Below are 5,415 nucleotides of genomic sequence, written 5' to 3' on the forward strand. Positions count from 1 at the left end.
CGCAGCGTCCTGTCGTGATCCAGCACTGCGAGGGCTGAGCGCTGCCACCGACGCCACGGATCCACGGCAGCCCCTGCGCTGCCCTGGTGCTGCTCACTGGGACGGTGCTTGGCAGTGAGGGTATGGCTCTGCTCCCCCAAAACCGCCTCTGGAAAGCAAAATGGGCTTCTCCTGGGGGGCTGCTCACGGCGTGGGTGCGAGTCAGGCTCCTCTTTGGTTACGTGGCTGTGTTTTCCTGTCTCCTTGTTGGCTTAAGACCTTCCTGGCCCTTGTTTCTGGAGCCCAAGGGTGTTTCCAGTTGCAGGTGAGCAGTGCTCTATGGAGGATGAACCTCCTCCACGTTGAGTAAACACTCTTCTCCTCTCTGGGATGTGGAGTCCTGAGTGGGAAGCAGCCAGACACCGTGAGCTGAGCAGGAAAGCTGCTTCCATGGGCTGGGAGCAGAGGATGAGCGAGCCCGGGTGCTCCAGGTTCCCATCTGCATGGCACGGGGTGAGGGCTCCGGCTTCCTTCAGCACTGATGGGCACCAATGCCCTGAGATGGGGGCACGTTTGCTGCTCATTAATTAATTAATTAGGGGAGGCTGCTCCTCCTGCTCTCCTCAGATCTGCTCTTCATAGCTCATTACTTTTCTTGGGGATAATTGGATCTGCGGGGCTCTGGTGTCCTCTGGTGCTGGGCAGTGATTTCCTGCTGGGTTTTGGGGGCGAGTCACCCCCTGGCCATGAAGAAGAGGGGTTAATTCTTGTCTGATGGACAGGGCATCTTGCAGGACTCTCCAAGAGCTCTGAAATGACCATGCCATGGGCAGAGCTCTGCTCATCCTCCAGCGAGAAGCCCATGGGTGCAGGACGCTTGGTTCCCATCCCTGGTCACCGGTGAAGATTCGCAGCCTTGGCCTGGCCGGGAGCACCAAATCCAGCGAGGACGGGGTGGCAGTGCTACCTCTGCACATCCAGGGGACCTGTGGTTTTGCCAAAAACCCAGTGATGCTGTAGCTGTGTAGCTGTTGAGGCAGTGTTTGCCTCCAAAGGTGTTTCGGTGGCTGCTGTCCTAGAAGCCAGGCAGGGTTTGCAGCCCACGCTGCAGTCCCAGCGCACGACCACGGGCATCCCACAACCACGGGCATCCCACACCGTCCCCGTGTGTTTCCTGGGGTGTCCATCCCCAGATCCGGTTTGTCTCACCGGGGGGCAGGTGGAGGCTGTTGAAAACGGCTCCCTTTCTTTTCGGGAGGGGGCTCAGGCTGCCCCCATCAAGGTCTCCTCCTCCCCCTTTGCCGCCCTCCAGCCAGGAGACGTCAGTGCTGCCGAGCGCAGCTGCGAGGGGGACGCTCGACCGCCTTCAAATACCCGAGTGCCAGCGGCGGTTCCTCCATCGCCTCCTCCGCCCGGCGCCTCTGGCTTTAATTAACACGGAGCAGAGTGCACGGACCCTCCCCGCGCAGCTCCGCCGCCGTGCTCTGCCCCGTGGCTCTTTGCTTTTGTTGTTGTTGGGTTTTTCCTCCCTCATTTCGAGCGTTTCTCATCTGCTCCTTCCTGTTAATTAAACGGCTCCCATGTGGTGGCCATGGGCTGGCGGGGACATTCGGGTTGTGTCCCCTCCTGTCGCTGCTTATCCCTCAGGGTTTTCTCCATCACCTTTCTTTGGATCCTCAAAACAGGGATCCTTTTGGGATCGTTTTTGATCCCCACCATCCCTGTGAGGCCCAGTTTGACCAGTCCAAGCTGTGGGTGACCGGTGCTGCTGTGACCCCAATAAAACAGGACTTGTCCTCCTCTGTCCAGTTGTGCCTTGGGGCGAGGATCACCAGGCACAGTTTGGGTTTGGTTTCCTGCGCTGTTTGCCTATGGGATTTGGGGAAGTTTGTGGTAAATGAGGTGAAGAGCTGCCCAGCTTCCCCAGGTTGGGGGGTTCTGGTGTCCTTCCCCTGGGACTCCAGTGCTGAGCCAGAAGGAAGCGTCTCCCTGCTGCTGGTGCCATTCGGTCACAAACTGACCCAGGCTCAGGGCCACATCACGGGGCCTGGTGGTGGCTGTAAATGCAGGTACAGGCCCTGCACCTCGCACGTGTCCGGCCAAAAAGCAAAGCCGAGGTGTTTCACCCCAAAAACCACGAGTTCCTTGAACACCAGACCAGGAGAAGCCACTGAGATGAACAAATCCTCATCCCACTGCTGCTCCCAAGGGTGCAGGGACCCGACAAGGCAGCGTTTCCAAATGATGGGGTCAAAGCTTTGTCTGAACCCAGGCCCCCCATGCTCCGTGTCCTGGACCCCCTTTGTCCCCTGCTTTTGGGGTGATTTATGTGGGTTTTGTCAAGGCCGCTGCGGCTGAGGGAGGTGTTGTGAGTTCCTGGCCGGGTAGCGGGGCTGTGGGAGACTCCAGGTCTGGCTCTGCTCTGCGGGCGTTCACTTCGCATTTCACAAGCAGTGAAAGGCCCCAGTGGGTCTGCACCTCTCGGGTTCTGGGGTTTTGGCTGGGTTTTTTCAAGGTGTTCCTATTTTTCTAAGCAGCGCTGTGTGAAAACAGAAGGAGAAAGCGCGAGCGAGGGGAGTCTGATCACAGAGACCTTCGGAGGCCTCAGTGACTCCGGAGGAGGACACGGAGCCCAGACCCCTGCTCTCTGCCGTATCATGGCACCAATTAACTTGCATGCAGAGCCACTTAGCAAATTACTGCCTAATCACCCTCCACCCCCGCTGTCCTGAGCGGAGGGGAGGGCAGAGCTGGCACCTCTGCTCTCTGCCCAGCGTTCGGTCTGGCACCAGTGCAGGAAGCCCTTCATTTCCCCATGGGGCTTCCCTCTTCCCCTGTAGAGCCCCCCAAAATGTGTCAGGGTGCGGGGAATGGGATAGGGGATGGGGACACCCAACAGAAACCTTTGGATGTCTTCCCCCGACACCCATTGGTTTGCTGTTACCCCCCAGCTTTGACCAAACCCTTTTCCCTTATGGTCCTTCACCTCTCGCTGCTCTTTTCCCCGCAGTGCTACCGGGACCTGGCGCTGGTGAGCCGGGACGGCATGAACATCGTCCTCAACAAGATCAACCACATCCTGATGGAGAAGTACTTGAAGCTGCAGGACACCTGCAGGACCCAGGTGAGGAGCAGGGCCTGCTCCCCAAAATCACAGCAAGCAGCAGAGGAGGAGCAGAGCGTGGAGGTTTTGGGGGGCATTCGGCACTGGTGGAGCTTTATTGCTCCCCACAGGACTCCCCTTGGGCAGGGCAACGCCAGCCGAGGGGTGTTTTTGGGGGGTTCATGTCAACATCTGCCCCCATCTCTCCCTGTGCCCAGCTGGTGTGGCTGCTGCGGGAGCTGGTGAAGAGCGGGGTGCTCGGCGCGGACGGCGTCTGCATGACCTTCATGAAGCAGATCGCGGGTGAGTGAGCTGCGGGTCCCCTCCCGGTGCCACCCTAATGCCGTGACGTACGGGGCTGGCTCCTGGTGCACTTGGCGTCAGCCAGAGCCCTGCATTCGGGTCTGGACAGACCTGCAGCAGCTCTGGACCCGGCCAGCAGGCACCCAGCCTGCCCCGAGCTGTCTGGTGAGGAAGCACGGAGCAGAGGAAGGGCCTTCCAGGGGCGGCTGCTTCCAACAGGGGTGAATCACGGAGCTGGCCGGAGGCTTCTGGCAGGCGCTGGCGGAGCCAAGTAGCTCACAGGTTCCTGTTGCTGCCAGACTTCACCCCGTAGCACCGGGATCATCCTAAATCCCTGCTCTGGGGCGGTGCGTGCAGTCCCTCTGTAACACATCGGGGGTGCAGGAGGCTGCTGCCCCCCGCAGACAGTCGGTGGCCCACGGTGTTCCCCGTGGTGTGTTCCTCCTGCACACACACACACACACACACATGCACACACACACACACACACGTCTTTCCATGTCCACAGGGGCGGTGCCTCTTCCGTGTTCTCTGCTCGGCGCCGGTGCCGCCGACGTCCGCAGAGCAGGAGCGAATGCCCCGCTGCAAACCCTCGCGTTGTGTTTGCCTTGTGTGCCCCTGGGATGGGAACTGCAGCCTCTGCGCTTCGGGGGAGGGAGGGAGAGTCCTGAGGCCGAGCCAAGCTGCCCTGGCCCCGCTGTCCCCGTGTAAACACAGCGATTTAAAACCCCTGCTGAAGGCGTCCCTTGCTTGCACCTCCCCGACCAGGGCCCCTTCTGTTCTGGACGGACGCCGCTGTCTCACTTCTGGTGTTTAATTGTTATGAGCCCATTGTTTGGGCTCCTGCTTTGGCGTTTGCTGTGCCCCCGTGCTCAGGATCCCACTCTGCTCCGAAGGCCAACGCTGAGCGCGTGAGGCACCGCTCTGGCACCTGCCCTTGGTCTGGGATTCCGGGCACCCTTTGCAGGCTCAGCAGCTGCAAAGGTTTTCTCTGTTCCAGCTGCTCAATCTCATCCCTTGCCACCTTCTCCTTTCCTGTCCCCGGGGACGGTTCCTGACTCAGTGTTGCTGGTGATCGCAGCCCAGTTGTACGAGCGCTGCTGCAGCCCCTTGATCCCCTGACAGAAAGGCACTGTACCCCGAAATGGGCTGAGTTTGGGGACAGCCAAGCACTCTGACAGGCAGAGCAGGACCAGACAGAAGCGTGTGCTGCAGGCAGGGAGCAAACTCTTTAATTGGCTTTGCCCTGCCGGGGTGCAGGGGTGGCAGCGGTCGGTGTTTCGGTTGGGTGGCAGCAGAGTGGTACCCGTTGATCTGACCAGATTCTCCCCGTTTGGCTCCCAGGCGGGGATGTGACGGCGAAGAACATCTGGCTGGCCGAAAACGTCCTGGACATCCTCACCGAGCAAAGGTACGGCCCGGGGAGGTGCTGGTGGGGATGGTGCGAGGGAGAGCACGGCTGAGAGGGTGCTCGTCCTGCTCCCTGCACCAGGGGCAGTTTCGGGGCGCTGTGTTGGCGGCGACAGCCAGCGTGGGAGCGTGGCGATGGGGTTTCCTGCACAAAACACCTCTCTGCCTTCCCTTGCTGCGTATTTCCAAGCCGTGGGGTGAATTTCCAGCTCTTGAGCCCTCAGGTTGTGTGGGAGGGTGTCCTCAACCCCTCCGTTACCAACCCTCCTCGGCGAGGTTTTGCTTGTGGCAGCAATAGGTGATGAGCCCGCACCGATGCCTGTCCCTGGTGCGTGGCATCGCGCGGCGGCACTGACCGAGGAGCACGCGTGGCCGGGGCGCAGCGCCCGGGGATATTTTCTCCCCGTTTCCCGCTGCGGGGGCGGTGTTCCTCTTGGAGAGGAGTAGGACGCCGTTAATTGCCCAAAGAGCTTCCTGTGTTCGAGCGGCTTCAGCAGGGGCTGCGGCTTTAATTTGCCGTGGCCGTCTGGGAAGCACTGTCCCGTGGGCTGGCGGCGGCCGCTGATGGTGACAAGCAGAGGTCCCCGCTGCAGAGCCCTGGTGTTTAAACGGCTGAGCGG

Source organism: Mesitornis unicolor, unplaced genomic scaffold (genome assembly GCF_000695765.1).
Source record: "Mesitornis unicolor isolate BGI_N332 unplaced genomic scaffold, ASM69576v1 scaffold25046, whole genome shotgun sequence".
NCBI classification, from domain to species: domain Eukaryota; kingdom Metazoa; phylum Chordata; class Aves; order Mesitornithiformes; family Mesitornithidae; genus Mesitornis; species Mesitornis unicolor.